Consider the following 13,426-nt stretch of genomic DNA (forward strand, 5'->3'; position numbering starts at 1 on the left):
CTCTTGGTTTTCCTGTCTCTATTTCATTGTCTCTGCTCTGATATTTATTAATTTCTTTCTTCTATTAACAATAGACTTAGTTTGTTACTTTTCTAGTTCATTGTGGTATAACATTAAGTTATTTAAGATCTTTCTTCTTTTTTGATAGGCATTTGTTGATATAAACTTCTTTTCTAGAACTGCTTTTGCTGCATTCCATAAATTTTGGTATGCTGTATTTCCATTTTTGTTTAACTGACACTATTTTTTAAAATTTCTTTTTTGATTTTTTCTTTGACACATTGGATTTTCAACAGCACGTTGTGTATATCCACATATTTGTCATTTGAACAATGCTATACACTAAAAGGATCTAGAATATTCCATCAAACAGCAACAGAATATACTTTTTTCTCAACCACATTCTTCAGAATAGATTATATGTTAGGCTACAAAACAAGTCTTAGCAAATCTAAGAAGATTGAAATTATATCAAGTATCTTTTCCAATCATCACAATTCACATTCTGCCTATGTGTGTGCTTAAAGCTAAAGAAAGTTCCTTGTGGCAGCATATAGTTAGAAATTGCTTCTTTATCTATTCAGCCACTCTGTGTTGTTTGATTGGAGGATATAATTTATTTACATTTAAAGTAATTATTGATAGATAAGGACTTACTACAGTTATTTTGTTGTTACCTGTTTTATATGTCCTTTAACTCTTCCTGTCTTGTTTTCTTCCTTTGTGTTTTGATAATTTTTGTAGTCATATGCTTTAATTCCTTTTTCTTTATCTTTTGTGTATCTATTACAGATTTTTTCTTTGTGGTTACTGTGAGGCTTACATAGAGTATCCTATAATTATAACAGTCTATTTTTTAGCTGATAACAACTTAACTTCAACCAAATTTTAAAAAACTACATTTCAACTTCCCTTCTCCCCACATTTTATGTTACTAATGCCACAACTTACATCCATTACCAAATCTTGAGTGTTCATTACCAAATCATGTAGCTTTACTTTATTAATATACTTTTACCTTTTAACTGTCTTGTTAGAATTCAAAATTAGAATATTCTGAATTTCTCCATATTTTTACCTGTACGCTGAATTTTATACTTTGGGTCAGGTTTTCATGTTCTTAGCATCTTTTTATTTCAATTGAAGAAATTTCTTTAGCATTTCTTGTACAGCAGGACTAGTGGCAATGAACTCCCACAGCTGTTGTATGTCTGGGGAAGCCCTTATCTTTTCTTAGTTTCTGTAGGACAACCTTGCCAGGTATAATATTCTTGGTTGGCAGTTTTTTTTTTCTTTCAGTACTTTGAACATATTATCCTACTCTCTCCTGGCCTACAAGGTTTCTGCTGAGAAATTTACTGATAGTCTTATAAAAATTTCTTTGTATGTAACAAGTTGCTTTTCCATTGTTATTACAAAATTCTCTGTTGAATTTTGAGAATTTGATTATAATATGTTTTGATAAAGATCTCTTTATATTTAATTAACTTGGGGTTTTTTTTCTTTATGGATCTGAATGTTCATTTCCCTCTCTCCAGAGATGAAAAGTTTTCTGCCATTCTTTATTTAAAAAATATTTATTTGTGCCCATTTATCTTTCTCTGCTCCTTCTGGTACACCGAAAATATATATTTTGCTTTGTTAAATGTTTCCAAAATTCTTGTAGAATTTCTCCACTCTTAAAAATACCTTTTATTAATATACATAAATGTGATGTTTTGTTGGGTAATAATCTGTGATTCAGAAGAATTGGTATCATTTACTAAGCCCCTCCCAGACATTTTGATACCTACTACTATCAAAGCACTTGCTACACATAAGAAGGTGTAACAGCTTTCTAGAGACCATTAAATGAAAAAACAAAATATTTTTTCTGCAATAAGTATTTTTTTGAGTTTCTAAGAGCCAAAGATGTGGCAGAATAGAAGATAGGAACTGTTCCTGTCACAGAAGTGTTCACAATCTAGTGGCTAAATATTCAAATAATCAACTAAATATAATTTCCAGAGTCTCATTAGCCATGTTGAAAGAATAAATAGGTCAATATAATAAAGAAGCAATAGAAAAGCATTCTTCATATAGAGTTTGTCAGAGAAGACTGCTGTGAGGCAGCAAATATGCAATTTGTGAGCCAAGAGGTGAAAGATGAGAAGACACTTATTAGGTAAGGCCCTGATAATTCACAACCTTACTATTTCTCTCCAGGGATCCAGAGAACACTACCTTCTTTTGGGCACCAAAAAATTGTATGTATGAGGAGGAACACTGACATGTTTGAGAAATTTGATGATGGCTATCATTTATCCCCAGTCCAGAGATGATAGCAGAAAATGTCACCATCAAATTGGAATATAGAATTTCAGAGGAGTGGAGATCAGATGGAAAATTTTAAAAAACAATCAGAGGTAGATAAAAAATCTTAGAAGACAACAATTGCGTAAAGCAATCAGCAGAGTTTGACCTACAGAGATCTATGATAATTAGTAATATATCATTGTGTTATGAAGGGAAAGATAGATGGACAGTTAACCAGAATTTGCTTAATAATAACGATAGAAGAGCTGATAAAGAGAAGTCTCACTTTATCAAGTTTCCAAATTTAAGACAGGTCTCAGATTCTGAGCTCACTAATTAAAAAGAAGTTGGGATTCCCACTGAGGTGATTCTGCAAAGCAAATGCCAGATATAGGGTAAGTACAGCACTTTGATGCTTTCCCAAGGAATCTGGGCCTATTTACAAGTGTAGCCATATGCTATAGAAAAGGGTGTATCTAGTCTTTTAAGGACTGTCAGATATGGGGTCTGAGATGAAATTAATACAAGAGGGACTGAAACACTGTTAGAGTCTTCCTGTTATGGCAGTCTACATGAGTGTTGGATGGAGTTCATATCTTACTGATTTATAGGGTTCTCAGACACACCCTGTAGTTATTTCCCTCGCTCCTGTGTATGTATTTCATAACCAGAAGCAGATGCCTGATAGAACAGACAGTAATAGAATACAGAGTGGCCTGTTTAAGGTTCAATCTTCCTTGCTCAAATGTCTCTGCCAGCACCATTCAAGGGCCCAATCCATTGTCATGATGTCACATATATCACTGTGGGACTCCTATAACCACAAAAGCATATTATAACATAATAATCATGAAATTTATTGTTCTGTGTACACAGCTGCCCTGATATAATGAGGAAATTGCTTGTTGAGAGGTGAGCTAAGGTACCAGCTCAATAACAACACCTTCAAGGTTGAGTGGCCATCTACTAAATAAGGTATATGCACTTAACCAATAGCCAACATCAGTGACTACAGCACACAGGTCAAGGAGCAAAGGATTGGAAGTAGAAATAGCTCTTATTACCACCATTCTCAGGAACCTATCTATGGAAATCAAACTCTTCACAACATTCTTCTTTCTCTTATTCAGACAGGTAAATGTTTGCATAGAATTATCTTACTGACCAAATTAAAAACCAATTGTCCAGTGACACCTGGATTTCCATATACTGATTAGTATGGGACTGGCAGTTGCATATGAATCTCCAGGAGATAAACCTCAATTGAGCATATCTGAAGCAGGGGTTGGAAAAGACATGTATGTAAAAGTGTCATGACAAATGGAATTACACCAAACTAAAAAGCTTCTGCCCAGCAAGGAAAATAATCAATAGAGTGGAGAGACAACACAGAGAATTAGAGAAAATTTGTGCAAAGTATACATCTGATAAAGGGTTACTATCTAAAATATATAAGAAATTCAAATAACTCAGTAGCAACAAATAATGTGATTAAAAGATGGGCAAAAGACTTAAAAAGACATTTCTTAACAGAAGACATAAGTAATAAACAGGTACATTAAAAAATGTTCAATGTCACTAGTCATTAGAGAAATGAAAACAAACAAACAAACAAACAAACAAACAAAAAAACACTGTGAGCACTGTGAGATACCACCCCACACCTCTTACAATGGCTGTTGTGAAAAAGACGAAAGCTGGTGGTTGGCAAGATGGCAGAATAGGAACAGCTCTGGTCTGTAGCTCCCAGCGAGACCAATGCAGAAGGCACATGATTTCTGCATTTCCAACTGAGGTACCCAGCTCATCTTATTGGGACTGGTTAGACAGTGGGTGCAGCCCATGGAGGGCAAGCCAAAGCAGGGTGGGGCGTTGCCTCCCCTGGGAAGCACAAGCGGTCGGGGACATCCCTCCCTTAGCCAAGGGAAGCCGTGAGGGACTGTGCCATGAGGAATGGTGCACTCTGGCCCAGAAACTATGCTTTTCCCATGGTCTTCACAACCTGCAGACCAGGAGATTCCCTCAGGTGCCTCCATCACCAGGGCCCTGGGTTTCAAGCACAAAACTGGACGGCCATTTGAGCAGATACCAAGGTAGCTGCAGGAGTTCATTTTTCATACCCCAGTGGCACCTGGAACGCCAGCAAGAAAAAACCATTCACTACCCTGGAAAGGGGGCTGAAGCCAGGGAGCCAAGTGGTCTAGCTCAGCAGATCCCATCCCCACAGAGCCCAGCAAGCTAAGATCCATTGGCTTAAAATTCTCGCTGCCAGCACAGCAGTCTGAAGTCGACCTGAAGTCCCACGACACTTGAGCTTGGTCGTGGGAAAGGCATCCACCATTACTGAGGCTTGAGTAGGCAGTTTTCCCTTCACAGTGTAAACAAAGCTACCTGGAAGTTCAAACTGGGCGGAGCCCATCGCAGCTCAGCAAAGCCACTGTAATCAGACTGCCTCTCTACACTCCTCCTCTCTGGGCAGGGTGTCTCTGAAAGAAAAGCAGTAGCCCCAGTCAGGGGCTTATAGATAAAACTCCCATCTCCCTGGGACAGAGCACCTGGGGAAGGGGTGGCTGTGGGTGCAGCTTCAGCAGACTTAAACGTTCCTTCCTGGTGGCTCTGAAGAAAGCAGCAGATCACCCAGCACAGCATTCAAGCTCTGCTAAGGGACAGACTGCCTCCTCAAGTGAGTCCCTGACCCCCGTGCCTCCTGGCTGGGAGACACTTCTCCAGTAGGGGCCAACAGACACCTCATACAGAAGAGCTCTGGCTGGCATCTGGTAGGTGCCCCTCTGGGATGAAGCATCCAAAGGAAGGAACAGACAGAAATCTTTGCTGTTCTGCAGCCTATGCTGCTGATACCCAGGTAAACAGGGTCTGGAGTGGACCTCCAGCAAACTCTAGCAGACCTGAAGCAGAGGGGCCTGACTGTTTGAAGGAAAAGTAACAAACAGAAAGGAATAGCATTAACATGAACAAAAAGAATGTCCACGCATAAACTCCATCTGAAGTTCACCAATATCAAAGACCAAAGGTAGATAAATCCATGAAGATGAGGAAAAAACCAGGGCAAGAAGGCTGAAAATTCCAAAAACCAGAACGCTTCTTCTCCTCCAAAGGATCACAACTCTGCACCAGCAAGGGAACAAAACTGGACGGAGAATGAGTTTGATGAATTAACAGAAGTAGGCTTCCGAAGGTGGGTAATAACAAACTCTTCCAAGCTAAAGGAGCATGTTCTAACCCAATGCAAAGAAGCTAAGAACCTTGAACAAAGGTGAGACGAATGTCTAACTAGAATAAGCACTTTAGAGAAGAACATAAATGACCTGATAGAGGTGAAAAACACAGCAGGAGAACTTTGTGAAGCATGCGCAAGTATCAATAGCCAAATCAATCAAGCGGAAGAAAGGCTATCAGATATTGAAGATCAACTTAATGAAATAAAGCATGAAGACAAGATTAGAGAAGAAACAACGAAAAGGAATGAACACAGCCTCCAAGAAATATGGGACTATGTGAAAAGTCCAAACCTATGTTTGATTGGTGTACCTGAAAGTGACGGGGAGACTGGAACCAAGTTGGAAAACACTCTTCAGGATATTATTCAGGAGAACTTCCCCAACCTAGCAAGACAAGCCAACATTCAAATTCAGGAAATACAGAAAACACTGCAAAGATACTCCTCGAGAAGAGCAACCCAAAGACACGTAATCTTCAGAATCACCAAGGTTGAAATGAAGGAAAAAATGTTAAGGGCAGCCGAAAAGAAAGGTAGGGTTACCCACAGAGTGAAGCCCATCAGACTAATAGCAGATCTCTCAGCAGAAACCCCACAGGCAGAAGACAGTGGGGGCCAATATTCAGCATTCTTAAAGAAAAGAATTTTCAACCTAGAATTTCATATCCAGCCAAACTAAGCTGCAAAGGTGAAGGAGAAATAAAATCCTTTACAGACAAGCAAATGCTGAGAGATTTTGTCATCACCAGGCCTGCCTTACAACAGCTCCTGAAGGAAGCACTAAACATGGAAGGGAAAAACCAGTACCAGCCACTGCAAAAACATACCAAAATGTAAAGACCATTGACACTATGAAGAAGCTGCATCAACTAATGGGCAAAATAACCAGCTAGCATCATAATGACAGGATCAAATTCACACATAGCAATATTAACCTTAAATGTAAATGGGCTAAATGCCCCAATTAAAAGACACAGACTGGCAAATTGGATAGAGTCAAGACCCATCAATGTGCTGTATTCAGGAGACCCATGTCACATGCAAAGACACACATAGGCTCAAAATAAAGGGATGCAGGAAGATTTACCAAGCAAATGGAAAGCAAAACAAAAGAAAGGGTTGCAATTCTAGTCTCTGATAAAACAGACTTTAAACCAACAAAGATCAAAAAAGAAAAGGCCATTACATAACGGTAAAGGGATTAATGCAACAAGAAGAGCTAACTATACTAAATGTATATGTACCCAATATAGGAGAACCCAGAATCATAAAGCAAGTTCTTAGAGACCTACAAAGAGACTTAGACTCCCACACAGTAATAGTGGGAGAATTTAACACCCCACTGTCAATATGAGAACAACGAGACAGAAAATTAACAAGGATATTCAGGACTTAAATTCAGCTCTGGACCGAGTGGACCTAATAAACATCTACATAACTCTCCACTTCAAATCAATAGAATATATATTCTTTATGGTACCACATCGCACTTATTCTAAAATTGACCACATAATTGGAAGTAAAACACTCCTCAGCAAATGCAAAAGAATGGAAATCATAGCAAACAGTCTCTCAGACCACAGTGCAATCAAATTAGAATTTAGGATTAAGAAAGTCGCTCAAAACCGCACAACTACATGGAAACTGAACAACCTGCTCCTGAATGACTACCGGGTAAATAACGAAATGAAGGTAGAAATAAATTAGTTCTTTAAAACCAAAGAGAACAAAGACAAAATGTACCAGAATCTCTGGGACACAGCTAAAGCAGTGTTTAGAAGGAAATTTATAGCACTAAATACCCACAGGAGAAAGTAGGAAAGATCTAAAAACGACACCCTAACATCACAATTAAAAGAATTAGAGAAGCAAGAGCAAACAAATCCAAAAACCAGCAGAAGACAAGAAATAACTAAGATCAGAGTGAAACTGAAGGAGATAGACACACGAAAAACCCTTCAAAAAATTAGTGAATCCAAGAGCTGGTTTTAGAAAAAATTAACAAAACAGATAAACCACTAGTAAGACTAATAAAGAAGAAAAGAAAGAAGAATCAAATAGACACAATTAAAAACGATAAAGGGGATATCACCACTGATCCCACAGAAACACAAACTGCCATCAGAGAATACTATAAACACCTCTATGCAAATAAACTAGAAAATCTAGAAGAAATGGATAAATTCCTAGACACATACACCCTGCCAAGACTAAACCAGGAAGAAGTCAAATCCCTGAATAGACCAATAACAAGTTCTGAAATTGAGGCAGTAATTGATAGCCTACAAACCAAAAACAGCCTAGGAGCAGATAGATTCATAGCTGAATTCTTCAAGAGGTATAAAGAGGAGCTGGTACCATCCCTTCTTAAACTATTACAAATGACAGAAAAAGACGAACTCCTCCCTAACTCATTTTATGAGGCCAGCATCATCCTGATACCAAAACCTGGCAGACACACAACAAAAAAGAAAATTTCAGGTCAATATCCCTTATGAACATCAATCCAAAAATCCTCAATAAAATACTGGCAAACAGAATCCAGCAGCACATCAAAAAGCTTAACCACCACGATCAAGTCAGCTTCATCCCTGGGATGTAAGGCTGGTTCAACATATGCAAATCAAGAAACATAATCCATCACATAAACAGAAACAACGACAAAAACCACATGATTATCTCAACAGATGCAGAAAAGGCCTTCAACAAAATTCAACAGCCCTCCATGTTAAAACCTCTCAATAAACTAGGTATTGGTGGACCGTATCTCAAAATAATAAGAGCTACATATGACAAACACACAGCCAGTATCATACAAAATGGGCAAAAGCTGGAAGCATTGTCTTTGAAAACCAGCACAAAACAAGGATGCCCTCTTTCACCACTCCTATTCCACACATTATTGGAAGTTCAGGGCATTCAGGCAAGAGAAAGAAATAAAGTGTATTCAAACAGGAAGAGAGGAAGTCAAATTGTCTCTGCTTGTGATGACAAGATTGTATATTTAGAAAACCTCATCGTCTCAGCCCCAAATCTCCTGAAGCTGATAAGCAACTTCAACAATCTCAGGATTCAAAATCAATGTGCAAATATCAGAAGCATTCCTATACACCAGTAACAGACAAATAGAGAGTGAAATCATGAGTGAACTCCCATTCACAATTGCTACAAAGAGAATAAAATACCTAGGAATGCAACTTACAAGGGATGTGAAGGACCTCTTCAAGGAGAACTATAAACCAGTGCTCAAAGAAATAGAGAGGACACAAATGGAAAAACATTCCATGCTCATGTATAGGGAGAATGAATATCATGAAAATGGCAATATTGCCCAAAGTTATTTGCAGATTCAATGCTATCCCCATGAAGCTACCATTGACTCTTCACAGAATTAGGAAAAACTACTTTAAATTTCATATGGAACCAAAGAAGAGCCTGTATAGCCAAGACAATCCTAAGCAAAAAGAACAAAGCTGGAGGCATCATGCTACCTGACTTCAAACTATACTACAAGGCTACAGTAACCAAAACAGCTTGATACTGGTACCAAAACAGATATCTAGACCAATGGAACAGAACAGAGGCCTCAGAAATAATGCCAGACATCTACAACAATCTGATCTTTGACAAACCTGACAAAAACAAGCAATGGGGAAAGGACTCCCTATTTAATAAATGGTGTTGGGAAAATTGGCTAGCCATATGCAGAAAACAGAAACTTGACCCCTTCCTTACACCGTATACAAAAATTAACTCAAGATGGATTAAAGACTTAAACTAAGACCTAAAACCATAAAAACCCTAGAAGAAAACCTAGGCAATACCATTCAGGACATAGGCATAGGCAAAGTCTTCATAACTAAAACACGAAAAGCAATGACAACAATAGCCAAAATTGACAAATAGGATCTAATTAAACTAAAGCACTTCTGCACATCAAAAGAAACTATCATCACAGTGAAAAGGCAACCTACAGAATGGGAGAAAGTTTTGCAATTTATCCAGCTGACAAAGAGCTAATATCCAGAATGTACAAAGAACTTAAACAAATTTACAAGAAAAATACAAACAACCCCATCCAAAAGTGGGCGAAGGATATGAACAGACACTTCTCAAAAAAAGACATTTATGCACCAGCAAACATATGAAAAGAAGCTCATCATCACTAGTCACTAGAGAAATGCAAATCAAAACCACAATGAGATACCATCTCATGCCAGTTAGAATGGCTATCATTAAAAAGCCAGGAAACAACAGATGCTGGAGAGGATGTGGAGAAATGGTAATGCTTTTACACTTTTGGTGGGAGTATAAATTAGTTCAACCATTTTGGAAGACAGTGTGGTGATTCCTCAAGGATCTAGAACGAGAAATACCATTTGACCCAGCAATCCAATTACAGGGTATATACCCAGAGAATTATAAATCATTTTGCCATAAAGACACATGCACACATATGTTTATTGCAGCAGTGTTCTCAATAGCAAAGACTTGGAACCAACCCAAATGCCTATCAATGATAGACTGGATAAAGAAAACGTGGCACATGTACACCATGGAATACTATGCAGCCATAAAAAAGGATGAGTTCATGTCCTTTGCAGGGACATAGATGAAGCTGGAAGCCATCATTCTCAGCAAACTAACACAGGAGCAGAAAACCAAACACCTCATGTTCTCACTCATAAGTTGGAGTTGAACAATGAGAACACATGAACACAGAGAAGGGAACATCACACACTGGGGCCCGTCAGGGAGTAAGGGGCTAGGTGAGGGATAGTATTAGTAGAAATACCTAATGTAGATGATGGGTTGATGGGTGCAACAAACCATCATGGCACGTGTATACCTATGTAACAAACCTGCACGTTCTAAACATGTATTCCAGAACTTGAAGTAAAATTAAAAAAAAGAAATAAAAATAAAAATATAAAAGATGAAAGCTAACAAGTGTTGGCAAGGATGTACACTACTGGCAGGAATGTAAATTAGTACAGCCATTATGGAAACAATGTGGAGGTTCCTCATAAAATTAAAAATAGCGCTGCCTAATGACCCAGCAATCCCACTGCAATCACATAACCAAAGAATATGAAATCACAATGTCAAAGAGATATCTGCACTCCCACATTCATTGCAGTGTTATTTATAATAGCCAAGATATGCAATCAACCTAAGTGGCTATCAATGGATAAATGAATAAAGAAAATGTGGCGTATATCCACAATGGAATACTAGTCAGCCTTAAAATGAAGGAAATCTTGTCATTTGTGACAGCATAAATGAACCTGGAGGACATTACGTTAAGTGAATTAAGCCAGTCACAGAATGATACATATCCCATTATCTCACTTACATGTAGAATCTAAAAAAGTCCAACTGATAGAAGCATAGAGTAGAGTAGTGGTTTCCAGGGACTGATGGTGTGTCAGGGGACACTGGTTAACATATACAAAATTTCAGTTCAATAGGAGGAATAAAATTCAAGAGATGTTAGTTAATTATAATATATTTAGTCTTGAAAATCACTGAGGACATTTTGCTCTCACCACAAAAAAATGACGTATGTGAGATAATGCATATGTTAATTAGTTTGATGTAAGCCATTTCTATACATATTTCAAAACACGTTTTATTTCATAAATATATACACCATTTTTGTCAATCAAAATAAGTAAACTTTAAGAAATGTCCTGATGTGATGAACAAATGCTACCACATTGGAACAACTCTCAATTCTAACAAGATTATGAACAACATGTGTGTGTGTTTGTGAGTGATGTTGAAAGTCACAGAAATTCCCATTTGACCAAATGCCACTTTACATCCACATTCTTTGATTTCCCTCAGATAAGAATCCTGAAGTCAAAGAGTTGGTATTATTAAGGTGCCTGAAAACCAATAGGCATATTCCAAGCTTGGACCCTTTAAATTCTTTTTAACAGATGAACTCAGTCACCCCAGCGAGCTTTCAAATCTCTTGAGATTCTTTAAAATCATTGAAAGAATTTTGTTCTAAACCTTGCACATAGCATGCACTTAATAAATAAATAAATAATGGATTGAATGTCTGATTAGATTATGCATAACTGAAACTTCTGTCAATATTTCTTTAATCCCTGGACTCCAGTGGGGCTCACTGGGCTATCTACCACTGAACACCACCTGTCTCTCACCACTGAAGGATGAGACTTAGGCTTCTTTCTTAGGACTGGAATTTCTTCTCATCTGTGATGGTTCAGCGTCTACCAAGCACCACGTGTTCTCCAGTTAATATTTAAATAACTTTCTTTACTTTTCTACTGGCAGCTCATTTAATTAGTAATTCAATGTGTATATGTGTGCCCCTTTATTTTTGACAAGATACAACTTTCTAGTAAAAGGTCCAAAATAAAAGACAGTTTTATAAATGTTGCACATCTCATTTATTTAATAAAAATTCACTAGATACGAAATCAAAATGCATCATCATCCATTTGAACTCTATCTAATTTTGGCTCGGGTTGTAGATAACACAGTAAATGTAATTTGTCATCATAAATTTATGATTATTTAATCATATGAAACTTTTAGTTTATCTTGAGCAAACTTTATGGTAGTTTTAATACACAGGAGCCATCCCTGACAGATATGATGAAATAGATTTATCACTCTTGACAAATTATATTGCAAAATGTCCTCTCATGACTGCCCACAATGGAACTCATATTCCCATATTCAACAGGAATGTCACCTGTGATTCTTATTTTATAACCTTGTTTGGTGGCAATCTAAAACTGCTTTTCGGATGGACTGTAGAGTATTTAGAATGTACCATGGTTATAAAAATAATTGTATGAATGAAGGAAACCTGTAGTCCTTTAAATCAAACTAAGTAGTGTTTTATTAAAGTGCTCAGCAAATCAATCTAAATCCAAGGATAATAAAGCCCTAATCAGGTGGTAGGAAAAATAATAGGTTGTCATGCATGAGAAAAAATAGGCAATCATGAAATGTTTTCTTTAATTAGGTCGTGTAAAGTGGAGGAACTGAGTAGGAGCTGGCAAGACATTAATCATGAGCAAGGTGGGAAATTATTTAGATTACTAAGGAAGGAAAATTGAGTGTGATACACTTAGATTTGACTGGACAGAAAGTTAAAGCTTTTTTCTTCACTATATGTACTATTTCAGTGGTGATGGCTATTGACAGTTGTGGAATTTTTTTTTTTTTTTAAGCTAATTTCAGCCAGTTAGTCATCTAGTTGGCTAAGTACACATACGTTGCTTGTTATCTAATGATTTTAATTTCAGCAATGCTCTGTGCCACTGAATGTGTTCCTCTGGCATTCTTACTGCAAAACTGCCTCTCACCTCCAATGGAATTTAGCTCCTAATAAACTTGAGATTGATTATTAAGCACTTCTCATTTTCTTCTTAAACTGAAAGGAGTAATTAATACTAACTGGGATTGTTAGTACACTGCTCTGTACGGGGATACTGTTACAAATTACAAACATCAGTAGACAGATTTCTTGTTAGACATTGTTGCCTTCACAGCTAAGAGTATTAAATACGTCTTTTTAAACAGGCCTAATTTAGGGAATGTAATGACAAGATTTCTAATATATGCAGTATTGTGATAACCACCTTAGACAAAATTATGTTTACCAAATTAAATCTGAGAACTCAGCCTTCACCATCCCAAATAGCATCATCAAACAATTGGAACATCATGGCTTTATTTCTCTACTGTGCAAGTCATCTCTGTATGTTTCCAGTGATACTGCTAATTAAAGACACTATGGTAATGCAATGGCGCTTCTGCACTTCTTTTTACGTCTATCAACCATGCAGGGGAAACAAATATACCACAAAAATCTGAAAAGGTTTAGTTTTCCTAAATTATATTCGT

The sequence above is a fragment of the Pongo abelii genome, chromosome 11 (assembly GCF_028885655.2).
Source record: "Pongo abelii isolate AG06213 chromosome 11, NHGRI_mPonAbe1-v2.0_pri, whole genome shotgun sequence".
In the NCBI taxonomy this organism is placed as follows: Eukaryota; Metazoa; Chordata; class Mammalia; order Primates; family Hominidae; genus Pongo; species Pongo abelii.